Source organism: Gallus gallus, chromosome 12 (genome assembly GCF_016699485.2).
Source record: "Gallus gallus isolate bGalGal1 chromosome 12, bGalGal1.mat.broiler.GRCg7b, whole genome shotgun sequence".
NCBI classification, from domain to species: Eukaryota; Metazoa; Chordata; class Aves; order Galliformes; family Phasianidae; genus Gallus; species Gallus gallus.
Genome location: NC_052543.1, coordinates 10354133 through 10381111, shown reverse-complemented (window position 1 = coordinate 10381111; position 26979 = coordinate 10354133). Strand labels below are relative to the sequence as shown.

Genomic DNA, 26979 nt, shown 5'->3' with positions numbered 1-26979 from the left:
AAACTGGCTGGGATCCAAACCCAGGAGTGTAGTGCTGAAAAGAGAATTGCTGGAGACTTTTATGTCTGGCATATGGTGTGCTAGTTCCCTTTCTAATCTGGATAATGAAGGTCAGTACAAAGTGCTGAGTTGGTCTTGTTGGCCAAGACGTTTGATGACCTGCTCACACAGATGGGGATTTCAAGACCTGACCAGCATGAACTAGGAAAAAGAAATCTAATCACTCACTTCACTGACAACTTTGAAATAGGTGGATTTTTCCTCATTTCTGACTACATATTTCTGTAGGCAAAGAGAGAAGTCATGAATGGGCTGCAGCAATGGAAGATTTCTACAAGCTATGCCACATGGGGCTGTTCGGTAGCACACCTGGTGGATCCCACTAGCATCTGTGACTAATTGAGAAGATAAATCCATTTTGCTGGAGTAGCTTAGATTTCCAAAAGTCCTTCACTGTATTCCAGCTGAGCTGATTAGAGTCCAGCTCACTGGGAGTCATTACTGTCAATCCCAACAGCTGGCCTGAATTTTGCAAGGGGAAAGAAACAAGAAGAAGAAGAAAAAAAAGAAAACATTAAAAATGAATAAATCTATATTTTATGACTTTATGCAAACTGATTTTCCCCAAAGGGGATCCTATTCCTGACACTGTCACATCTTTGTGATGCTCCTGGATGGCTTGGCTTGCTAGTGGAGCTTCTTCAAAAAAGAGGAGAAGTATTTCAAGAGTTAAGTGTCAGAATCAATGAAATTAAGAGCGTTTTGGATATAGATGAGATAAGGGCGCATACAGCCTCTGGATATAGACACATGTAGAGGTAATGAATTCAATATCTAATGCACGATCTAAATTCTTGCATTCAGCCAAGTTATATTTATCACAGACTCTGCTTCTTAGAGTACAGTCATAGCTGAAGCATGATTGGAAGAGTAGCTCATTCCAGTTACCTCAGACTATTTAGCAGCTGGATTTGCCATATATTCATGCTTGTCTGCCAGTTCCTGGATTTTTCAGCATCTCTGTCACTTCTTTTGCAAAAAAAGACAAACGGGTAACCATCTTTGGAGATAACTGTGCCAGCCTGAAAGCTAGGGGAAAAAAAACCCACATCTTGCAGAGAATCGTTTGGTCATTGCTGACTGTGATCCTGATGATCACTCACTCATCTGTGAAAGTGTGGGGAAAATCCTGGGGAGAAAAGATGTGCTGGACATGAAGGTAGTCCAGCATAAACTCAGATCATTTCCAAAGAGAGGACCCACATTAGCATGCCTAAGGCACCTGTAGGACCACACCTGTGAGACCCTGGGTCTGCAGCTTCTCAAGACTGTCTGAAAGACCTTGTTGAACACCTGTTCTACCTGCCATGGCAGTCAGTATCGGAGTAGTATTTTTCTCATCTGTCTTTTGACAGTTGGCAGAGACATCTGGCAGTGGGTTGTCTCCATTCCGTCCCAACTTATGCTCAGAGTAGCAGCAGAAGCCCTTCTTGGAGCATCCAGCCCTGGTCCAGTATGAAGACAGTTGTTTAGTTCATGAGAAAGACTGAGGAAGGAAAAACACAAATATCTGTATTTCCTTGTGAACCTGAGCAGAATCTGCCCTTGCTTGTGGACATATTTGTTGTCTAGAGGAATAATGAGTGCACAAGTCTAAGCAGCATTCTGGGGAAAAGGACTGAGAACTGGGGTAAGAACAACAATTTAAATACCTACTTAGATCCATCTCCTCTGGTGCCGCATCTTCCTCCATCTTTAGTGTATATGAGTCTAACATAAGTCCAGTGGCTGCCAGCACAGGACTCAATTCTACTCCAGCATTGGTTTGCATAATTCTTCCCTTTGTCTCAGACACTCCTTGCTGTTCAACACAGGGATCTTCCATCAGCCCTGTCCCCATCACAGGAAGATGAGCCTCCATCAATCCTAGAGAAAGGGTCAGGAATTTTTGCCACTCAATTTTCCTTTTTTTCTTGTTCCCTTTTCCCTCTAGTAGTTTATTCAAGCCCATAGAAAGAGCTTAGGCCCTAGCTCATGTAGAGCTCTGATGTATGCAAATCCTCCTTGTGCTCCCATGGCCCTCCTTTTTTTTTTTTTTCCCCCCTTCTTTCCTTTTAATTCTAGATTTGAAAATAAAATGCGAGCTGGCTGCACAGAGATCTCTCATGTGTGCAACTTCCAATTGTGGCAAATTGGAACTGTTGATGCAAGCAGCTCAGATTTATTTATATATTTAAGAGGAAGGAGGGAGGAGAGGAAAGGGTTGGGGGGGGGGGGGTGGGGGAGAGATGCTGGTAGTAGAAAGGAAAAAGAGAAAAAAAAAAACCAGATCCAAGCAAAAAGGGATTTGAATCTCAAATACTGCTCCCTGGCCCATATTATCCAAATCCCTCCAGCCTTGTCTGTGACTGCTTCTTGCCTAGTTAAAAACAACAGGCAGAAGATCAAAAAACATGTTTTCCCCCACAACACTAAAAGTTGTTGAGTTTTTCAGCTGCCATGAGCCAACCAGAGTCTAACACCGAAACTGATGAAATTAATACTTGGTGCTTCAAGACATTAACATAGCTATTTATATAAATTAGTAACCTTAAGCCCAGGCGGTAGCATTATTACAGCATTACTAATTAAATCACAATAAGCTTAGTTTGCAGTAGTATTAATTATGAAGCTGACATGGTGATATTGGAGATCTGATTGGCCTATTGTCAGTCATTACCCGATCGGTAATGAACCAGACAGGCAATGAAAATCAAAGCTGCTGCTCCAGCAGCGCTGTTCGCATTTCCTGGGAAGAAGGGCCACCGTTCCAGCAGAGAAACATCAACATCCTCCATCAAAGCAGCCGTGCAGCGCGCGGCATTTGGCTCTATGGGGAGGCACGAGGGGAGCCTGTTTCCTGCCATCTCTACAGTCCTCAGTCCCCGGGAGTGAAAGTTAGTCTTTTCTATGGCTAACAAAGAGGTTGTGGGTCTCTTTTGTAAGAGTGAGTGGTTGAACATGCCTTTATCACCTCTAGTGGAGGCTCTGAGTCCACTGGATCAAAGAACAGCCCTCAGAGATATTTTTTATGGTTACTGTAGGGAAGGGCCGTGATTTGTTAAATGTATTGTGGGTGCCTTTGCAATAATCTATAATGGGCTTGTTATGAAAAGCTGTGAAAGGTCTGTCAGGCACTGTTTTTGTCAGAAAGGGCAGTGGGACAAAGCCAGCATCCTAAGAAACTGTCCCATCACAAGCAAATGGCGCTGTGCCTGGGGGTGGAGGAAAGGATGGGGACCCTGTGCAGCTTGGAGGTCAACACAAAGCTAAGAGTGCAAAAGGTTTCATAGAATCATGGAAGCATTATGATTCGATAAGACCATCAAGTCCAAACATAAGCCTATCATCATCATGCCCACTAACCACGTCCCTCAGTGCCATGTCTTCACAGTTCTCGAGCACTTCCAGGGACAGTGACTCCACCACAAACTGGGCAGCAGTACCAGTGCATGACCAGGTTTGTATACTTCATGTTTGCAGGGAGAAACATGCTAGAAAGAGCCTCTTTCAGACTTGTTTCATGCTTCCATGTCCCAGTCAGACATCTAGTTGTCCCTTCTCCCACGTTACAGAAGGATTCCTGCAAAGCCAGAGCTTCTTGGAGCAAAGATGTCATAAAGTAGAGCAAAAGTACTCAGTGGCAGCCTGTGCATTAAAGAGAGAGTAAATGACTGACAGGGGTCAGTTCAAGCTGCATCTGACTCTCCTCTTTTTGATAGACCTAAAATGACGAGAAATGCAGGTAAGGCTGTTGTCTTCCACTCCTGTTATCCATGACAGCAATTCAAAGCAACAGAACACTCAGACTTGAGAAAGGGATGGCAGATTCTGCTCTGCCTCAGAGGTATCATCCACAAAATGGATTTATTTATTTTTTCTCTGAAAAACAGAGCAGAATAATATCATATAATCATAGAATGGCTTAGATTGGAAGGGACCTTAAAGGTCATTGAGCTCCAACCCCCCTGCTATCTGTAGGGTTGCCAACCACTAATACAGAGTTCATCTTCCAAGCAGATGGAAGATCACTACTGAAAGATCTGGTGCCATGGAAAGATGGAATTGGAGAAGAGAGAAAATATTTTGTTTCTGCACCAGTTAAAGAATTTCTAAGGTCCTGAGCAATGGGGGATCACCTCCAGCCATCGGTAGGACAGGAGATGCCAGCTGGCGGATTTCTTCTCCATCTCAGGGGGAGCTCTTTACTTCCTTTGAAGATGAGCAGAGGGATGCTTCAGGCTGTGTTTCTATCCCAAACTGCTTCCTGTGTGATGCCCTGGTGAGAGTCCCTACCCCCAAACCCCGGGTGTTTTGCAAGGATTTGGGTCTGCAGAGTAGCTGTGCAGGGAAGAACAAATACACTCAGTCTGTAGGTCCTGACTCTGAGGCTTACGTTCCTGTTGTTGCATAGGTCAGCAGATGGCACTGCTACATTTAGACTTACAAGGTTTTTTCCTCTTAGCTCACAAACGTGTTTTTGGTCTTAGAAGAAATGCTGCATTGCTGTTATCGTCTCCTCATCGCTGTTTGACTGCTGAGAGCCCAGTGCTCCCCTGGCTGCTCAGAGCTCCCTGAGCACATGCCGCTGCTGATAGCTGCGTGATGGAACTTGACTGGGACAGTCTGGAAGTATAGGCTGATTTTGGTCTGTTCCAGGGTGGATAGAAAGACTATTATGCCAAGCAGGTTTCTTATTCAGAGTTGCCACTTGATAACAGTGCGCTGTACAGCAACAGTACCTTTAGCATTCAGGAGGCTGGAGAACACCTGAGCAGCTGTGCAACTCACCCCAGCACAGCATCTGCTCTCTAACAGTGAGAAGATGCAAGAACTTAGGAGCAAAACATGGATGAGACATTTCCCCTTACTTGTATCCACACCATCTTCACCCAAGAGTCATCCTAAGACAGATGTCTTCTCTCTGTCATACCCCTTTCCAGTTTCCCCCAAAGCCTTTCTGTCTGATGGCACTCACAATATCCTTTTTAAAGGGCCCTCACTGCTGAACAACCTGTTGCATGATGAGTACCCCTTTTTATGTTTGCTGTGAGCTTGACTCCCGTTAGCTTCATAACACGGACTTTTGGGGCACCTAGTGTTATTGGGGATGACTGATCAGAGCCAGCCTGCTCAAGCCACCAGCAGCCCTTTGTCATTTATTCCCCACTGGTTTCTGCAGAACCAAAGGACTTGGAGGGGAGAGTGAGGACAAGGGAAGGCAAGCTGAAGCAATGAGATAAGCAGCCCAAACGCAGGTACCTAAGCTGGTCTCAGCTCCCTATAGCCATGCCTTTTGCCAGGCTCTGTCCTCTTCCAGTGATGAGGTGGCAGACAGGAAGTCAAAAAAGATAGGAAATGGGTCTGGGTGAGACAGGGCTCCTCGTTATGACCCACATGGATAAGTAGCCATTTTGCTGCAAGGTTTGCCTGGCCAGCCAGCAGTGTGGCCCAGAGCCAGGGCTGCTCAAAACATGAGGATATGCCCAAAGATATTGGCAGGCATTGTAAAGAGACAAAGACTGAGGGCGAAGTAGATCAGAATCCCAGGGGAGAGGCTTGAAGTGCAGTTAAGCTTAATTTAGATGGGAAGGTGAGGAGACCCTGGAGGGATACCTGCTCTGGCAATTCATAAACCACAGCCAAAATCCAGATGAGCTGCTTCTTATCTAGGGCTGTGCTGGGAGCAGTTGGAGGCCAAGGAAGTTGGTAAGTAGCTATCAATGAGCACAGAGAGCCCTTAAGGGGGAAGGGACACTGGAAAGCAGCAAAGGCAACGTGTTTGGAAGGAAGCCTCAGCCTCTTGATAAATTTTGTGTTCTTTCCACTTTATGGTCAAGGAGTTGCTTTCACCCCAGAGAGCAGGGACAGCCAGCTGCTCTCTGAGAGCTGGTGCAGGTGGGGAGGCAGATCCAGGCGGCTGCAGATGCAGAGCTCTCCAGTGAGCGTGTTGCAGTACTGTCTTGCGATATATGCACTTACAGTACCCAGGCTGGCAGCAGAGTCTTTGTGGCTAAAAAATTGGTAGCTGAGCTAGTCTCTCACAGACTGTGGAGACCTAGGGAGTAGGAGTACACCATGATCCTTTTTCTCCCAAAAGGGATTGCTCTGGAACGAGATATCTGAGGCCTTTGCTTTGCAATTCTGGCAAGCTGATTGAATGCCGAGGCAATGCCATGAGCTGTGTGGACATCTGCTCAAGGGCAGGGGCTGCAGCATCGCAGGGAGGTACTGCTCTGCTCGGAGGTCTGGAAAGTGGAAGAAAGGATTTAAATGAGAAGAGAGGTCTTGCAAAGAGTGTGAGAAAACACATCTCCTGATATCAGCGGGGTGAATGTGAAGGATGGTTTAGCTCCACCTCAGGCAAAGGCAGCATGCTGAGTGCATGGTAAGAGCCCCTCTCCCAAGTCTACATTTAAAACAGCTGTGCCGTGTCACTGATAAGTCGTGCCCGGGGAGACCACACAAAGCCCTGCTTGGAGCATCTGTAGGTTTCTGAGGAACATCAAACATTATGACATTCATAAGGTGCCAACAGCAAAGGGACACACCTCAATGCCTTGGATGGGGAAGCATGTCCAAAACTCCCTCTGATTACTCTGAAGGTCCTTCCTCCCCTCTCCCACTCCCTGTTTTAATTTGCAGATTATAGGAGCAGGAGGGAGTACAGGAGCCAAAGGATTTTGTCAGGCTGAGTTGAAAGCAGCAGCAGCCGCTGTACCAGCAGGCATAGCCCAACCAGAAATGACCTCACCAAGCTGCTCATCTTCCTCATTCATTTTCATCCCTGGCAAAAGCCCTGCCAAGACACAGTGTTCACTGAAAAGGCCAAACGAGAACATCCAGCCCACAGGAGGAACCCACCATCACTGCACTATCACAGCTGCTCCTTGTGTGCTCATTATAACCAGGAGATGAAGCTGAACAGAGGAGCCAGGGATATTTTTAAGCACCCTGGGCAGATCTTAGAAAATGCAAGGTGGTCATAAAAGCTTGCCATATTTTTGTTGATGATTAGTTATGAATTAGGCTGGTGAATGAAAGAAGGCAGAGGCTGTGATGTTAAATGAAAGGCTGCAGAGAGAAGCCTTGCCCAGCCAAAATATTCTCGGAGTACCTGGAAAGTGTAGTTGGTTTTATTCCTCCCAGTGGATTTTTACAAGAAAGAAAATGTTGCTTTGCTTTGGTTTCTTTTCCCTGGAGTTGGAATCCAGATGCAATGCAAGAATCTGGATTTTAACTGGCCTGGCATTTTGGGCAATCTCTTCTGGAAAAGCTACAGTTGTTGGAAGCTAGATCCAGATTTGGACCTGAATATTCAGTTCCGAATACAGAGTATTTGAAGGGAGGTTTGTTTTACTGCCAACATGCAGGGAGGGTGGAGGATGGCAATAAGGCAAATCCATACAAAAAATGTGGCTACAGATTTAAATCCATCTTTGGCCCTGAAATTTTGAAAATGGGGTTGAAAGTAATCATAGTTTGGGTTAAAGAGACAATGAAAAATGTGAAGAAAATGTCAAAGTCAGTTGGGAACTACAAGCCAGTTCTCCAAGAAGATAAAGCGGATTTGGAGGGCTGAGGTTTGAGTATTTGCGTGTTATCACAAAATCAGTAGTTGTGTTCATGTTATGGAGTAGGAACACTGGAGTCTATGCCTTAGCAGCCCTTACTTCACACTCATCCAGAACACAAAACCTCATAGGGCATTCAATCTGATCTTCTTAGGGAGCTGGGCAACTCTTGGGTCCCCATGTTAAATAATCCCAGTGTGAGAACACCAATCCTCAGCAAAGACCTATGCCCAGACAAGCTGTGATGCCCTAAAGCACAGTGCATGATCAAAAGATTACTAAAAGAGGACTAGATATAACACAGGTCCTGGCAAGGCAGCTGCCAGCTTTTGACAAAACCGTGGCTGATGCTGGGTAAAATTTCCCAAACCTCCACCCAAATGTCAAGCTTCAACTTGGGAAAAATATGAACCCCTTAGATGTGAAGATGGGGAAGTGGAAGATGAGATGGGAATGGGAAGGCATGACAGGTTAAGAAGTGAGTTTATAAAAAAGGAGATAGATCACAGACTGATGGGGAAAGATGATTCAGGTTGGATATTAGATGAAATTTCTTCTCCGAAGGAGTGGTGATGCAGTGGCACTGCTGCCCAGGGAGTGGTGGAGTCACCGTCCCTGGGGATGTTCAAGAAACATGGAGATGTGGCACTGAGGGACGTGCGGGGATGGGTTGATGGTTGGACTTGGTGATCTAATGATCTTTTCCAGCCTTAATGATTCTGTGATGGTGCATCAGATTAGTGAGTAAGAGGCAAGGAAAACAGCATCATGTTTTGGGGTCATCTTCCACCAAACTGTAAAATTCCTGGAAATATGGCATATGATACTAAACTGTCCTCCCAGCATACAGACACCTTTACCACTCTTTTAACCCCTCTGGTAGCACGCTGTCCCTTCAGAGGTCTGCCTGTCTCACCCCAGCAGTGTCACACCACCTGCCCAGACCCTCACCCTACTTCCAGCAAAGCAATTCATGCGAGTGCCCAAAGGCAAGAGGGAAGCAAGGAAGGAAGGGCAATGGGAGAGAAATTATTTCAGCCTTTTTTTCAAAGCAGGACAAGCACATATTGTTAATATGCAGAATGCCTGTATATCTCAATTATACACCTCCCACAGGGGCCTATTACAGCTACCCTGGGCAGCCAACATGTGTCAGCAGAGCAAACACCGAAGACTATCCCAACATACTCCAAAAATAAAAAGCAGAGAAAGCAGGACATGTGCCTGTCATCAGCTGCTGATTTTTTTTTTTCCACTGCCCCAGTGCCATGTGGTTTTCGGATCTAGCTGCCAGGCCTATGCCTTATCATTTTAATGTGTGGAAATTGGGAAATTAGCATTGCTCCTTCACAGCTTATGCTAGCTCATATTACAAATTAAAACTTTTATTTATTTATTTATGTGGAAGGGAAGAATAATGTCTTCCCAGCACAAGAATGTACTTCCAGCATGTACGTTAGTCCAAAGGCATGGATACCTAAAAGAAAAAAAGACAGAGAAAAAACAACAATCCTTAATGGACCTTACCCTTGACAGAAATTCATGCCCCTCAAAAAAGCAAAAAGTCCAAGCTGTCTGTAGGGTTCTGTGCTTTTGTTCTGAGGTTTCACTTCACCAGTGCTCAGAAACAGCCATGGTGGTCAACAACACAAACCCAGAAAAGGATCAATTTGGCAAAGTGGGTGCTGGAATTGATCACCCACTTCACTCTTATGAAAACACTTTTTACTCCTGTATCTCCTCCTGTCTGTTACTGTCACGTCACATAGACCTTTGTGCAGGATTTGAGTAGAGCTCACATCTTCTGCTGTTGCTTTAGCCATGGAAAGGCACTGTGTTTGGATGGCACTGCCAAGAAACTGCCATTTGAGCACTGCTGAAATGTACTGGTAGAGCCATGGCTGATGTCATTCCAGTGGTGAAATGGTTAATGTGGAAGGGATGCTGTGGAAGAGAAGCTGGGGAATTGTGTGTCTTTTCTGTTTTAAACTTGATTTCCTGTGCTTGAGCCAAGGCGAAAAACATTCAGAATTACTGCAAATAAGTGCAGAATGTTTTGAAGTCCCTGAAGAAGGACCTGGTCACAGAGCAGCCTGTTGACTTTATGTGGCCCAGAAATAGCTCCTGTCTTCATAGATGTTTTCCTGACCTATCATCCTCCATCTATTACTTCACCTTCTTGGAACTATCTTGTTTGTCCTTTCACTGTTTGTTGTCGTATCTTTCCGTCATCTGAGAACATTGTATTGTAACCATTAGACTGATGCTTATCCACTCTTTGCCTTCCTTTTTTATCTTACCTAGCCTGACTGCATTTCCTACCATGAAGGAGAACGCTTGTTGGCACGAAGAGTTCTTTCTGCCCATCATGTTTTGCACTTTCCATTTGCTGGTTCTGTTGGACAGAAAGTGGTTTTTTTTTTTTCTGTTATTTGACACATGTGGAAGGCTGAGCCAGAAAAAAGAGGTGAGCTTTGCTGTGGGCTAAAGCCCAAGGGTCAGTTTTAGGCTGGTAAGCACCGAGCACTTTTTTATATCTCCTTGCTGTCATAATCCCTAATTCAAAGCACTGAGCGCTCCTGAAAATCTGATTTATTCTAAGTGTCTTATGGTGAGGCAGAAGAAAGTATGGCAGCCTCTATGAAAAGTAGAAACTGGGTGATTTCACTCTGCTGTACTCTTCCCCTCATCTGGAACAAGAGGAGAGCAAAAAGCAGTCAGACTTGTGCTAACCACCACAAAGACAAGCTATGTTGCCCCACCAAATGGTGCTCAGAGGTTCTGCAGGTGTCCCCAGGGATGTTTGCCATGAGATGCCACCTCCTGGTCTGCAGCTTGGTTGCTACCGAATCAGTTCATTAGCAGCATCTATGTCTATAAGCTTAAAGTACTAATGATCCCCACATGCCCTATTGGTGGTAGGTGGATAGTTGGACTAGATGATCTCTTCCAATGAGGTCTTTTCCAATGTTAATGAATTTATGCTTCTATGCTACACACACGACTAGCAGCGTATCTTCTACCTTATGTCAGCCACGAGAATCTCAGCCTCAGAAAATGGTTTCCAACCTGAAGATGTTACAATACCCTTTCATAAGACTGCTGACAGTGCTTATATTACCCCAAATCTCATTATTTCCTCCATCAATTTCCTCTTCCTTGTATAAATTAGAGTGAATTACACTATTCATTCGGAATAATGTATAGCCATGAACAAATTCACATCAGTCAGAGAGGGTACAGTTATTCATGAACACTCAAGTGTTTATTTCAAGAATATTAGTGGGGATAAATGAGCTTCAGAGATACTGATGCTGTTAAGTAGCTGTGAGTATTCCTCGTGGAAGTGTACTTGAAGACTTTTTGAACAGCTCCTATTTATTACTCGCACAATGCATTAGCTGAGCAGTTCCACATGCCTCCAGCCATTTTTTTTTTTAAAGCAATTCTTTCCTTTTAGCATGTCCCTCCCATACATCCCAGGAGTAGAAACAAGACTGTGCAACATGGATGACCACATGTACAGCATGAGTAGTAGACCAGAAATAGCTCTTACTCATCGCAAGCAATTTGTAATTGCAGTGGCATTTAAATTTGGCTGCACCAACTGTAGTTTGAACAGTTGTGAAACTGCAAGTAATCAACACTTTAATAAAACTCATGATCTGTTTGCAGATAGTCTGGCAAAGAGAGAACTGCTAAAGGAGCTAAATCATTTGCAGGAATCACTTTCAGAGGATGATTTGACCAACTGCAACAAGATAGTATTCATATGCAAAAAAAAAAAAAAAAAAGCTCTGGAAAATCTTTCATGAATGGCCAACAAAATATGACTACAGAAGATTTCTCATTGCTATTGATCAGAAAGAAAGCACCTGTCTGTGCAGACCAATGACCTTCCTCTGTTCCATGGGGATGGCTGGCTTTGCAGTGCTGCATCAAGGTTTTATACAAGGTCTCTAAGTTTCAGGCACGCACTTGTAGTTCAAGGTGGGTTGTGCAATCACATCCATTTATTTCTATACTGAGTTATATTCTGCTTGAAGTCTGTAGAGTTATACAAGGCTACACCCAGCAGAGTCTCTTCTTCAAAATACTTAGCTAATAGTTTACAGGGTGACTTAATAATTTAAGAGGATTAGTAGCTGGAAATGAAGCCTTGCAGCTATGCATAGCTTATTTAGTTCCACTCCAAATTTACAATTATCTGATGGTTGTTTGGTGGCCTAGGTGAACTGAATTACCACCTTCAGCCCGTTTTGTAGGAGACTGCTGTGTACTTATCACAGGCACCATATCCCCATCATGAATGGTTTGGCAGTGTAACAGCTGGAAAAATACACCTAACTTCCAAGTACTGGCTACATGAGCATTCATCTCTCTGTTAAGACTGCACATGCAAAAGCTTTGCATGAGAAGGTTTTATGGTGGGGCCCTAGGATGAGGCCCCCCTGCTCTATTACTCAAGAATACAGTTGGTATTTCCAACTGTAATGGAAATGCTAACTCACGGCTTGAAACAGTGATTGAGCACCTGATGGGAAGGCAGGGCCAACCCAGGGGCACTCAGGTGCATGCAATGCAGTGCAATGCAATGCAATGCAATGCACCGCACCTGAGTGACAGGAAGGGGTGCAGCCAGGATCCACCCCTTCCCAGACCTCATTTAAGGGTTGGCAGTGGAGGTGTAGGTGATCCTTGCTGGGGATCTCTGCATATCTGAGGTCTTTTCTGGTGAGTCAATCTTCCCTCCCTTTTTGCAACTCTCTTTGCAATCTCTGTTTGCAGCATTAGAATTATTATAACACCCTATTACAGTAGGCAAATTTTATTAATATGCTTTACTACTACCTTGACCTTTTCAGTACTCCTTTGCTTGATTGACTATCCCCATACAACACCTTCTAAGTGTTCTGCTCTTTCCATTCAGCCCATCAAAGCACAACCTTTGAAAAAGATTGGCATGGAAGGACATGCTGCTGCAAATCCTATGTCCCTGGAGATACATGAGGTCAGGCTGGATGGCTCTGAGCACCTGATGTAGCTGTAGGCATCCCTGTTCATTGCAGGGGGGCTGGACTGGATGGCCTTTAAGGACCTTGGTGAAGTATGCCCAGACCAGGTCTAAGTAGGGGACTGCTTTGGACAACGACACTGATAGTGCCACTGGAAAGCAGGTCTAGGGCAGCAAAGGAGCTGCAGAGAGGGCTACAGAATAAACAAAAAGCATCAAGGCCCCAAAAGATGGGAACAACAGATGATCCAGAGATGGGTGCTAGGGGTTGTGTGGGCAGCCCCACTGGTGCTTTTTTTTCTGTTGAAAAGCCACTGTGCCTTTTCATTTTTCTTTTTTTTTTTATGGCCCCAGAAAAGGAAAAATAAAACTAAAATGATTCTTTTAAGGCATTCACACCCACTGACTCTAGTGAGGTGATATTAAAAAGGCAAGGGAAAACCGATAAAGTAAAAAATAAAAATCCATTAAAATCGCATTTGCTTTTGTACGTAGCTCTTATTTGCAGGAGGTGAATAGTCAGAGCTAAGGACTATAATCCTACAGCATGTGCGGCTCTATGATGAGAAGACACCAATCCTGTCCCCGTGTCAGTGTGACAAATAGCACCTGCCATTAAGGCAGTGGAGCTCCCTTCTGCGAGGGGGGCAGCCTTCCTCCAGTGCTGGCTTTTCAGGGCAGCCTTTTCTACCTGCTGCCCTTAGAAACTGGTCCTTGCTGTTGGTTGGGTGCTGAATGCAAAGTGTTCCCAAATTCACCTGGTCTTGAATATCTCCCTCAGCATCCACGCTGCTTACTGCCTGCTCAGGCAGTCATGGTCTTGGGTACATCAATTCAGTGACTGCACAGTGACCCATCACTCATCATAGGGCTGGAGAGATTCTTCCCCTCTAGAAGCCCTCTGGATGATTTGCTTACTGATATTTAAATCCCGTTTACAGCGCAGAAGCAATTCAAGAAGGACTCAACAAGGCTCAGAGCTGAGCTACTGAATACTTGTAGCTCCAGGCATTTTAGCCAGAGCTGAGTCCAGGATGCATCTATGCTGTGATGCTCTAAAACACCTCTTGGCTGTTTCAGGCCTCAGGAGGGCTATTTAGGTTGTCTTCACCTGTCTGCTCTGACAGTGATGAGGTGTCAGCAGCCACTTCAGAACTGATCTGGTGGCAAGAAAGAGGCTAATTGCTGACCCTCACTTACTTAAGACCTTCCACTGCTAAACAAAATGTCTATGTGTCTCAGAGTGGCACAGCCCCTTTTTCTCCACCTGTTCTTCACTGCACGAGAGCAGGTTTTAGGGAAAATGACCTCCAGCAATGCAGAAAATGGCAGTTCCTTTTACTTGTGCTGAAATGCTCTATATGCTATTTTTCTTTTTTTTTTTCTGTTAAAAACGTGAATTGGCATTTTCTACCAAACTTTGTGTGAGACAGAAGACAACCAGCCACCTCAAGCAGTGGTCCTTCCAAAGACCATTCCTTGAGAGCACCACAGGAACTAGAGCACATCCTTTAGAGGTGACGGGTTGACATCCATAGAATCATTCAGGTTGGAGAAGATGACTAAGATCACCAAGTCCAACCCCAACCCTCCCCCACCATGCCCATAGCCATGTCCCTCAGTGCCACCGTCTTCACATTTCTTGAACGTCTCCAGGGACAGTGTCTCCACCTCTTCCTTGGGCAGCTTTGCCAGCACCTGACCACTCTTTACCTTCTTCAGCCCTGATCCCTTTTTACCTCCATCCTGCAAGTGCTGGAAATACAGAACTGATCAGTAAGGAACTTTTTGGTCAAAGAGATTAAATTAAGAGCTTATTTCATTGCCTCTTGCTCAACCCACCATCTCTAAGGATGTCTGCAGCCTTCAACAAGATTTTCCAAGGAATTTTTTAGCCCCAGGGCATGGGCTTTGGGGATCCTTGCCCAAACTAAGCTCTTGACATGGCTGTGTGGTGGTCCTGGCCCTACCTTCTGCTCCTTGTGCATCCTACCACCTGAGGATGCCTTCAGCTCTTGTTCACTCCTTCTCTCATTCATCACTCCCTAGAGGACAATAGCACTTTAGAAATGGATTTAGGGATTCTCCGCAAGGAGAAAACAAGGAAACCCAGCGACAACAACCTAATCAGCAAACAGCTGAGCCAGGGATAAATTCACATGGAAAGCCTGTGTTTGTTTATTACTAATGGGTAACGGAGATGATAACCTTTTAATCCAAAACCATAATGAAATATGCATATTTGTTAATGTGCAACTATAAAATGCAAATCTAGCAAACACAATGAGGAAGGGCAAAGAAAGCACTCGGCACCAATCCTAATTTATTCCTTTGGCTTCAGACATTTATCCAAATTGAGTTGTGTATGTAATATAAAGTCAAATGAATATGTAATTGTAATGTATATGTATAACCATTTTCATCTCAAATATGCCAACTGTTTTTCATAATAGGAAGTAATACATATTTTGCCAAATAAAAGGTTACCTATTAAAATATTTTTATACCCTTCCCACCCCAAGCTTTTGTGCTCTGTGTAAAAGCTCTATTTACGTAGAAACAATTTGTGATTTTTTTCCCTTTTCCAGCCACACTACCCAAATTCAAAAGATTTGAAAGATTAACAAAGTAGAATAAGGAAGATTTCTACAAAAAGTTCTTTTCTTTGTCACTCTCCTCCTTTTCCAACAGCACAGAGATTGCGCTCCTAAATATCAATTTAAGACAACAGCTAAAAAGCCAGGCTATTTCCCCCTTTTATTTCCAGTCCCCAAAGAAACAGCTTTCCCCTCTTGCTGTCAGAGCAACTGCGTATTCATCTACATATTCATGCAGTAGCAGCTAATCTTTATTGCTAGTCCTGGTCACCACTGCTTTTGTAAATTGTCTCTAGCAGGCTGAGAACCAGAACCACCTTCGCACGCTGTATATGAGAAGATCTGCATCAGCCTGTGAATACTGTGATTTGGGAAGAGACCAGGAAAGTAAAGAGTCAAGATGAATCCTCTTTTCCGAAGCTCACCTGAAATTAAATCACTTCCTGCAATGGAGAAGTTCAGGTAGTTTTTCTTCTTTTTTCAGTGGGACCATCAGGCTTGTGGTTTCCAGGCTATTGTGTGGTGAGGAGTCTTTTGACTGAAATTTATTATGGCTTAATTGTCTGAAATATGGATGCACTGCCAGGAAGTCAGTAGCAGGGTTTCCATTGGCTTCAGTGAGCAGCAGACCAGGGGAGCTGAAGCAAAGCACAAAAGATCTTTGTAATCAACCTCCACCCATTGCTTCTTCTGTCCCTTCTGCCTCCTTTATTCATTTTTCCCACTGCTACCTTAACTGCAACCTGCATTTATTTAGTCCTGCTCAAAGCATTCGCCAGTTTCCTCTCATCTTCTAAACAATGCACTCTTTGTGTTTTCTGACCCTCCTGAGGACCAGAGCAGTGTACTGATGACCAAAAGAGCAGAGCAAATCCCATTTCTTATAGCCACAAAATTCTAGAAATTTAGGAGCTTTGGGGAAACATTCGAAGTCCTGGTGACGTTAAAGCCAAATAGTTCTCTGTTCACAGAATTGTTTGATTTGGAAGAGACCCTTAAAGGCCATCTGATTCAACAGCCATGCAATGAACAGGGACACCCACAGCTCCATCAGGTGATCAGAGCCCATCCAGCCTGACCTTGAGTGTCTCCTGGGATGGAGCTCCCACCACCTCTCTGGGCAGCCTGTGTCAGTGCCTCACCACCCTTACTGTAAATAACTTCTTTCTTACATCCAGTCTAAATCTCCCTCTTTAAGTTTGAAACCTCTTCCACTTGTTCTATCCCCACAGACCCTGCAAAGAACCTGTCTCCTTCTTTCTTACAGGCCCTTTTAGGTACTGATTCTCTTTTAAAATTCTCCTGAAATGTAAAGGAAAAAATGATTCTGATGTAGGATTATAAGAGTCTCATGAAAGAAGTATGGGGAGCCTGCAGATCTTCTCTTTTCCCCTTTCCCTTGAGCTGGGCTAAAGTAGCCTTACAGAAAAACACTCCAAAATGTCATCTACCCGTGGGCTTGTGGCCCCATCTCCTTGGCCTGAATCCAACAGCAACTGGAGCACAGCCACAGGCCTCGTGGAGGAGCTACCAGAGGTCTTTGGAATGCAGCCCTGTTTCTCCTGAGCATTTATCTGCTTCTCAAATCGTTAATGAGGAAAGCAGCCAGGAAGCACCATGCTTAACCTCCTTTTCCCCACCGTGATGATCCAGAGAGATGATGCTCTGCAGAAGGGCAGAGTGGGAGCAGAGACCCATTTGCTCATGAAGAAGGCAAGTGAAGGGGCAGGGGAGGGGAAGGCAGCAGGCCAAATGAGAAACACTCCTCTAGACGTCTTCCATCATTTCAGACTCATAAATCACAATGTAGATTAATGAGAAATTAATGCAGTGCAGAAATTACTGGGGGTGAGGAGCTGTCGGTCAGCAACGGGAGTGACTGCATGTGAGACAAAGCAGTGAAGATCTCCAAAAAGAGAGAGGGCTCAGCAGCCCGGATGTGTTCTTTAATGAGGGAAGACAGCGAGGTCAGCATGGGAACAAGATAGCACACGGCTGCATCTGGGAGACAAAGGGCACTATTTAAAAATCCTGTCAAAAGGCTCTCTGGACTGATTTGTATTAAAGCCTCTTTCACATCTACTAATGAAAAATCCTCCTGCATCAAATCATAATGTATAAGCTTTAAAAGAGAGAGAGTGAGTGTGTGTGTGCACACGAGAGAGAGAGGAAAAAATCAAAGGGGAAGAGGTTAATTTCAGTACGCGCCTCCTCTGTTTGGGGAAAAAAAATTAACACAGCTGAGGAAAATAGCCTTCTTTGCCTCCTGTTATTTCCTCTTCGATCCTCCCATGGCATTATTTTAAGCATTTAACTTTCTGATAGCAGTTAGTCTGGTTACATTTCCTCTCCATTTAGTGGTGGGGTTTGAGCACATCATTTAGTTCTGCAGCGAGAGCGATGGAGTGGGCACATGATGGATGGTTCCCTTTGCTGGTGCTCAGGCTTGGGGCTAACAGGTAGCTCAGTGCGTTGTTGGTTTGAGCACTTCGAGGCTCTCTGCAAAGCAGAGCATGCAAAGATAGAGTGAAAGCTGACCTTCCTCCTCATTATTTTATACTGAAAGAGGTGAGTGCTGTTATCTTCTAAGGTAAATTTTCTCTCTCTTCTCCACTGTAAAAAGTGTTCTCACTGTGAATTCAAGCCAAGAAAGTATAAACTGAGCCCTGATGTCCCAGCCCATACATGTAAATTCGCAGTAGCGGTGACAGAAACTCGTGGGAGTCATTTTGGAGAATGTGGACGTTCCTCAGCAGGTAGGGAGTCTTTATGCAAATGCCGCAGTGGTACTTTCATTTATGGCTCCTGTTGATCCCACCACCCTCAGGATGCCTGTAACCATAGCAATGGGCTCAGATAGGAAGGTTCTCTATTGTGTATAGAATAGACAGTGGCAGCTGATGGTATCAGCAGAAAGAAGTATCCAGACAGAGCCACTGTGGATGATGAGTAGATAATGGGAGAGCACATTCATAGCCGAGGCAGATGATAATCCATAACAATCGTGGCCAGTCAGGTAGACAGCAGTGCTCAGACACCATGGGGATGGGTGTAAGGAAGGAAGGGAAGTGAGGAGAAATAAGGAGAAATGTTCAGCTAGCTCAAATGTGAATACGTCCAGCTGTCACTATGCACCATAGCTAATAGAGCTGTATGTGCACAGTCCTAACTCTTGCTCAGGGTGTGCAGGTCCTTCAGCTCAGCAATGAGGTTGGGGCAATGATGAGCCCTGGTTCCATCTTTTAAGGTATTTTGGGAGTGTAGTGAATGAAATCCTTGGTGTTCCCAAGAGACCTGAATGGTCCCAAGATACAGACAGACAGGAGATGTAGCCTTTCTTTGCACAGACATCTGAGGACATGGCAAACTGTATGCCAAAGCATACAGATTTTATTATAGGTATTTTCTAATGCAGTATGACATTCTTAGCAACAAATGTCTCCTAACATCTCCTATATGTTCCAGCTCTTATATCCTCAGAGGTGTGGTGACCTTAGAGGTAAAGTCAACTTTCTTCATGCCTAGGTGCACCACAAGTCCCTTAGACACCAGTGTGTTCATGCAGACATCCCCTCTGGCAGCTTCTTTGGCTCTTAAGAGATGCAGTCTTTAATATTGCACCATTTGGTGGAATTTTTTTTTTTTCGTTTGCTCACATGCACACGCAAAGGATAAAATACAAGTGGAGAAAAAAGAAATCATGAGAAGGACCCTATTTATCAAAAAAACAATGGCTCAGTAGTGGCGGTGAAATAGAGATGTTGTTACTTAGCGATAATAAGGGAAAAAAGCTATTGTCAAAATGATAAGGCCGTTTCTGTTGTCTCCCCAAGTGATAATATCTTTGCTACCACTAGTGCCTGAGTATTGTCACGATGTTTCATGGCAAGTGTTAGACAGAATAAGTTATATGCTAAGCCCACAGCTAGCTCCAGAGCCTCCAACCTCACCTCCCCCATATCCCTGTTGATACAACAGCCTCTACTTTAATACCATTGCAGCGGTGGTTTCTATTCCCTATGGCTTTCCTTCTGCTTCCTTTTAAATATAACACTGCTCCTGAGTCAGTTGACAAGGTACCTTTCACTGATAAGCAGCCCAACTTTGTCTTGCGATAGGCCATCAGAAAACCAGACTATCACATCTTGAAAAAACGTAGGAATTGCTGTTCAAAATGCCAGCCAAATGAGTTGGGCTAAGGTTAAAAAAAGGGGAAAAAATGTAATAACACTGAAACAAGAATACAGAGATCTGCTGAAGATCTCTGGTGGAAGCCCTGATGTTCTTATAGAGTCTAGAGATAAAATTTACCCATCTGCTCAGAGGTATATGCACTGGGATCTGACGTGAGTATGCCTTCAGCAGGACAGTGTGTCATTGCAAGAGGGAAGAGCCAGTCCTATGGTGAGCCCAAGCTCACATCATCTCCAGCCCCACAGCAAATTAAACATAATTTCCTTTTCTTTATATATATAAAATCATATATATTGAATATCTCTATTCAATATTATCATTCTGCTCTTGTTATGGAGCAACCATGCTGCCACAAGCTGTGTCTTGGAGGGATGGGACAGGAGAATGCTGGTGTCCCATACAGGAGGCACATGGATTGTCTCTTGGGCCATTCTGGGATGGCAAAGTGTCCAGGAGACTTCTTTCCAACACTGGGAAAAGGTCTATTCTCCAAAATTATCCACCAGAAGGTACATGGCAACTTGCCAAACTTGTAAGTGTGCCCTGCAGTCAGTAAGGGAAAACCCAAATCCTGTTCAAACTGTCGGGTTTTGACAGTCAACGTTTAGCATTTCACTGAGAAGCAGCAATTCAGATATGGTGTCATTCTCCCAACTTTTTTCTCCTCTGCTTGGAGCTACAAAAACAGAGCTCCTGGTGCTCTTTCTGTGTGTCTCACTTCAAAAAGCCTTTGTTGAAGGTGGATCCTTGCCCTGTCCTCTACGCAAATACGAATGGCCCCAGGCAAGCAGAACGCAGATATTAGTGGGATGGCCAGAGTGCAGCCAGCAATGGCATGGGATGTGGCTGTCCATCAGCCACCAGCACATAGCCAAAGCACTGTGTATGGGCATGCATGGCAGGCGTTTATGAATTATTTCCTCAAATGTCTTTGCCCCTTTCTTTGGATGCTGCAAGAGTGACGCTGGCAGAAAGAAGTACATAAACAAACAGAACAGCGTCCCACGAGTTCCCTGTGGAAAGTGATGTGAGAAGCTTCAGCAATGAGGGCTGTGGAGGAAATAGGTTGGGGAGGGTTTGTGGCGTGGTTTTTTTTTTTTTTTTTTCCTTTTTAAAATAAATATTTGAGGCACACCGCGGGAGCTGAGCAGCAGTGTGGTAAGTATATCAAACACAGAGAATCCCCAGATTATCCGCTCAGAAGGCATTAGCTGGCTGCTGAACACAACCATCTTGAACCTGCGGAGTGAAGGTGCAGAAATATGGGAAAGTAAACAAATAGTGTGTGAAGCAGCACCAGGAATTAAGCCATCCCAAGCAAGCCATCTGAATAAACAGGGTGAGGGGAATCAGTATTTCTGCTGCTCTCTGTCTGTCTGTCTCTCTTCTGCAGTCCTTTTCTCTCCTCCCTCTCCTGTGCCTTTACCTGCTTTAAAAGCAAGGTGATGGAGAGCTACGCTGCTAATTAGGGTGGGGGCAGCTTCTTTCTTCACACAATTTCTTCAGTCAAAGTCATCCTTCTCCTCTCTGTCTCCGCTTTGCAGCTCCGGAAGGCCTTTAAAGGATGGGATGTAACATGGAGCCGAGCAGTTGGCAAACACTGATTTTAAGTGCATTTGTACTTTGCTGACTGATCCCGGAATGGTCAAAGGTAAATAATCTCCCCAGTGCTCCTCTGTAACAACTAATGAAACCTGGGGTGGGACAGGGGGGGGCAGTGGGAGGCAGGGTTCACATTTCTGGGATTCTTTTTTTTGTCATTTCACTGTAATTACTACAACAATTTTTCCCACCTATTCCCCCTTCCTGGCACCTTCATCTCCACTAAATACACCTACTAATACTTACACCCAAGCAGCCTAACCTCAGGAGTTCCCTCACTGCAGCGCTCCCTGCTTTGACTATCTGTGTCCATCTCATTCGTAGTGAATGAGCACAGGTGACCTTCGGGAGAGCAAAAGCTTTGTTTGCCCTCCCTCCGATGCTTCCCATACCCAGGGACATAGGCAGATCAAGCAGGGAAAGAGAAGCCCCTAAAGCAGCCTTTGCTGCCCATCAGTGTGATCACAGCGCGTACCAATGCTGTTTGCATTGGACACGTTCAGCACAGTCCCTGGATATTAAATAAAACCACAGAATTCATGGTGGTATTAATGCCATCTGTGGGATGAATAAAAGGTCTGAAGGGAACCTTTGGTTGGCTGTTTTAGCCTGCAGCCCTTCCTGACATCTCTGGGTTACCTATCCTGTTCATATAGCACTGGTAATGAGCATCATTTCCAGCTTGGCCATGAGGGGCACTGAAGTATATCTTCTCAAAGTTCATGCTACTCTCTTAGCTTTGCTAATTCATTAAGCAGAAGGCAGGCAGAAATATTGCTTGGAGAACAACTATGAAAGATTACAAACCTGTGATTTTAAAGGGTATCTGCTCCAAACTTCTAGCAATTTTGTAGTGCTCATAGGCTGTGTGCGTCCAGGCAGACTCTGTGCTCACATGTATATCTATATAGAATACATTTAAAAGCTTTCGCTCTGCCTCTCACACAAGGAAGGGACTCGTAGGACAAGAAGTATTGGCCTTAAGCTGCACCAGGGGAAGTTCAGGTTAAATACTGAGACACTATTTCTCCAAAAGAGTGGTCAGGCTCTTGGAACAGACTGCCCAGGGAGGTGGTGGAGTCATCGTCCCTGGAGAAGTTCAAGGAAAGGGCAGGTGTGGCACTGAGAGACATGGTTTACAGTGGTCACGGGCACGGGTTGATGGTTGGACTAGATGCTCTTATTGGTCTTTTCAACCCTAATGATTCTATGAGTCTATAAAAAGGAAATTTGCAACCAGAGCACTCTCAATTGCCCCCAGTCTCTGTTCTCCATCAGCACCTGGAGCTACCACAACTAAGATGACGAAAGAATCAAACCCAGGCAGCAGCACAGTGCAGCACACTCATTTTCCCTGTGGGCTGCTCCCAGTTGCTAAGAACACATCACAGTGCCAGCATTCACAGAGCCGAATCAGGGTTTGAGGCTGGCACGTGAGCTCACCATCATGTTCATTCACTATCACATCACCATTTCCATGGCATAAAGAATTCACGTTAGTGCCTTTCTCACCAAAGCAGCAGACACAACCCAAAGTGTCTGATCCTGTAGACTGTGATAACTGTTCAGACTCTACAAACATGCCCAGCACTTTGGTCTCAGTTGGATTTAGTAGATGTTATCCAAACTTCAGAAATCATCCCTGAATATTGATAGGGAGGTTTTAGTGGGAGCATTCAGCTAAAAACAAGCCAGCAGAAGACAGGAAAGAAAAGGAAAGAAAACATAAGAAAGGGTCACGGCTGGATTTGCTGAACAAATGAGCTCTCTTGTGACTAAAAGATCTCATATTCTTCTCAATTTTGTTGTAGGAAGCAGCATAAGACAATGACTGACCTTCAAATACAGGGTGGGAATATGCAGGCTGACTCTCAACAAGAAAACCCACCTAAAAGGGTATAATCAGACTTCCCCACAGGAGATCTTTTCCTACATTGCTGTTTAATCCCTCCTACCATACAGCCGTGTGCTCTTTTAAAACAGATCGATTGCGCATTAGAAACAAACCAAAACGGACCAAATAAACAACGAAAAATACAAGAGGATATTATGGTTTTGTCTGTAACATGAAATCAGCTGGAGTGGAAGAGGGGATCGGAAGCACTCAGCTGGCCTACAAAATCCTTAAGCTCTCTGGTTGCAGGCAATAGATGCAGTACAGCTATGGGTGAACTCTGCATGCTGAGTGTCCTACCATGTGCAGCTGGCCCTGCCGGAACCTTCTCATTGCATTGACGTTGCTTGGATCATAACAGCACATCAAGGGCATGAGGACCGAAGGCTGCATGTGAGCAGAGAGGGATGTGATCCCCTCCCCCAGGGTTTTGCTATCAAATCCAACAGGGCAGGTGATGGTGGGAAGGTGGATATAGCTGAGGTCTGGACAGAGAGAATCATAGATTGGAGTGGAATGGCATGGCATGGCATGGGCAGGTGAATCATTCCCATGAAAGAGTTTTGCAGAAGAGTTGAGAAACGAACCCCAATTTACCTCAATTTACTTCAGATTTACCCCAAACCACAAGGCCACAATCATCCAGGAGACGTCATTTCCTCCAAGGTCAGGAGTGACCAACCCTTTCAAACACTTAGAACACTGGACCCTAACCCGTAGCCCCTCTAGGTCCCTTAGAGTTTAATTTTCACCCCGACTTCCAAGTGAGGAGGAGGACTGTGGCAGGAGGAGCTTGTGGGCTGGGCCTCTCTCAAATCTCTTTTATCAATTGCATTCACCTCTGACATAAAAATGATAAGGCAGTGAACAATTAAAAATTAAATCTCAGGCTTGTCACTGCAGGATCAGACAGAAACACTGCCTAACTTTACTCACTGTGGTTTATAGCTTTTTTTTCTTGTTGTCTCCCTGCAAGCAGGTCCCTGGGCTATTTGATTTATACTTTGCCATCTGAAATGCATAAAAGATGAGGCACTTTCGCTCCCCCATGAATCTTCTGCATTTTTGTTCAAAATTTTACTGAAGGTGACATGACAAATTACTGCCAGAGTCAATTTGTGCTGGAGGAGGGCATCATTAAAAAAAAAACACAGAAGAATAGGGACAAAAAAAAAAAAAGGTAAAGGGAGAATGGGGGAAAAAATGAGCTTGTGACCCCTTTGAATATGTCGTGCTCCAAAGCAGCACTACCAGAATGAGACTGGCAGACTAATTATCCACACGGCAGATTCATGGATTCAGGAGAAAGGGAGAACTCAAAAGCTCATTTGACCCATTCATTAGGGCTACTCTCTCTTCTTGTCACCTGCTTTGGAGGGGGCATGGGGGAAGAATGAGGCAGGACACTTCACAGCATCGCTCAGCACTCATCCTCTCCAACCTTTTCGTGTCCCCATCGCGGTGTCTGTGCCCCAATCCCATCTTCTGGCAATCTCTTCTCATCATCCCATTTGACTCCAACTCCCAACTTAACAAGCAGGTAAGAGACCATTTGTCTGTGGCAGGTGATTCACTGTTTGCACTGTGTGAAGAAGGCTTCGGTCTTTGGTTCGGCTCGGAGCAGTCAAGTAGCAACAGGTAATCTGATACATCAAAACAAATGTGCAACACCTTGAGGTTTTCTGGTTTGTTTCAGTTTTGTTTGTTGTTTTTTCTTTTCCCAAGGAAAAGCACTGTAGTAAGCAGTATTATAATGAATCGTGATGCCATGTGTTACTTCTCCCACATCTCCACAAAGGTGTTGGAAGGGGAGTTTGTTTGTGCAGTGAATGGTGTCCCTGGTGTTTACTTCTGTATGTTATTTCAACACTTCTGCAGGCAGAAAACTTGTCTCCTTTTTGCAGATCTGGGGACATTTTTCTTTGCAAACAACCATTTTCACCACAAATGCCAAGGTATCAGCTGGGATCAAATTCTGAAGTACTTGTGAAAGTACCTGTTTTCACACTCGGCTGCAAGCAAAGTAAATATTCATGAGGTTATACACAGTGTTGGGTAATACTGGATCTGGTATGTTTGGTCTCTATTGGTTCTGCAGGAATTTCACCCTATTTATTTTTTCTACACCCACAGCTTTTTGATTCCTCACCTAGAGCCAATTCATTTCAGGGGCGACTTTATCCTTTCCCTTTCATTTCCTGAGAATATCTGTCACAGATGCTACTTTAGCACACAGATTACGTTACAACAATTAAAAGATCCCGGGTATTATTTCTGTTTATACTTGACTAACTGGCAAAAGCAAATGCAAAAGAACACGCGGGTTTCAGCAGAAGCAAAGCCTAGTGATTTTCATAAATCCCTGCACCAGGCTTAGCAGATGCATCCTGCCTAGATGCACCTGGAGCGCTGCTGAATTTACAATACAAAGTATGCCTGGCTTAAAAAAGTCTTTTATTATTTTAGGTGTGCTGACTGCAGGACGCAGTTGCCATGCTCGCAAACATATCCACTGCACCTTAATGGACATGGTCTTATGTGCAACCAGCCTCCGGCCAGGTATGAGGCAGCCAGGTTCACATCCACGCATCCAAGCAACACGATGTTAAACTGCAGCACTCAGCCAGGTGATGTCCATGGAGCTCTGCAAAGTGCAGTGCATCCCATAAACTTCTGGATATCATGGGATCTAACGGCACTCCCAGTTAGATATCCTTGGGCCTTTGCTGATTTTTAAAGGTTTTTATTTGGAAAGGACTTTCTGAACCACCAAGTCTCCTGTTACTGCAAGCAGCAAGATGTTCAGCACCTCTGTCAGACTTTGGTCTCAGCGTATCTTTTGAAAAGAAGGTGGTACCATTTGATACCATGGGGTATCAAATGACCAGAACCTCCTAGCTGCTATCCTACATCCATCTGTAGGTGGTTGGTAACCTATTTTCCCCTTTGAAAGATGTTTCAAGGACTTTTTTTTTTTTTTTTGTCTTTACTTGAGCCATTTGATTCCCCTTTGTGATGTACATATCTTAGATGTCACCTCCTGTAAGAAACAGAATAGCCCAGAAAATGAAGTAGTAAGTCACGATGGAATCAAAGCTAATGTCACTTGCAAAACAGCAGGCAGGGGGTTGATGGGAAATCTGGGATCCACGGGGAGAGAACTTCATCCTGCTTTTTGCAGCTGGAAAGAGGCTGTTCTGGAATCCTGGGCTGAGATGAGATCTGTCTGGGGCTCAGGCTGGCACTGTCCAAGCCCATCCATTGTGGGCTAGTGGCTGTCTCCTCTACACACCTTCATCTGATCAGATCTCCCCCTCCCTGATTGCTGCCCCTCCATCTCTGCCTTGCAGACAAATGTGACGCACAGCCATTGCCCCCCCTTCATCACACCAAGCACCCTCTGCTCTTGAATTCCTTTTTCTGTGAGCAGCATTTGGGGATGCAGATTGACTGAAAGCTGTGATACCAGAAATAGATTCCGAATGACCCACCAGGAGCCTAGTACCCACTGAAGGATTGGAAACACTTTTCTCACTCTTTTTCAAGGAAAAAGAAGCCACCTGCTTTTGTACACTCGCAGCAAGCGCTGTCTGATAGGGCTATCCTCAGCAACCTGCCTTGGTGCAAAGCTTCTGATCTATCTGTCTTCAAAGCTGTTAGACCCATGATGTGTCCATCTCTAACTGCTGATGGTGTGCATCTCCCTTACCATCTTGGGTGTCATCTCTTCTCCACCATGTCACTGGAAGGGGCTATAGTCTTCCAAGACTCTGTTGTTTTAGTGGAAGTAATATTCCTCATCTTTTCCAGACTGCACCTGCCTTGTGTTATCTATTCTACATACATGCTGCTCTCTAATAACTGCAGTGCAAGCCCAGTAGTAGAGAGCTGTAGGTAAGATATCAGGTGCAAAGGGCAACAAAACTGTGTATTTGGGATTTTATGTTTATACCTACAGCATCTTCTAAAGGAACCTCAGCTGTGCAGCTGGGACCCATAAGACCTGCCAGGAAAGAAAAAGCAATTGGCAGAGCCCACTGCACCATCCAGATGATCCCATTTTCC

The 26979-nt window shown here is 44.7% G+C and overlaps 1 long non-coding RNA gene across 3 annotated transcripts in view; it reads left to right on the top strand.

Annotated features, from left to right (window-relative positions):
• LOC107054435 overlaps nt 1-24464 on the top strand; it is an 85241-nt gene extending 60777 nt beyond the window's left edge. The window contains exons 1-4 of one of the 3 annotated variants that reach the window (XR_001468690.4): nt 12304-12347; nt 15524-15686; nt 20963-21069; nt 22832-24464. This is a non-coding gene — a long non-coding RNA (uncharacterized LOC107054435). Of the gene's footprint in view, nt 1-12303; nt 12348-15520; nt 15687-20962; nt 21070-22831 lie in introns of those variants that run through there. The other 2 variants (XR_006931291.1, XR_006931292.1) reach the window with 2 other exon arrangements.
• The last annotated feature ends 2515 nt before the right edge of the window (nt 24465-26979 follow it).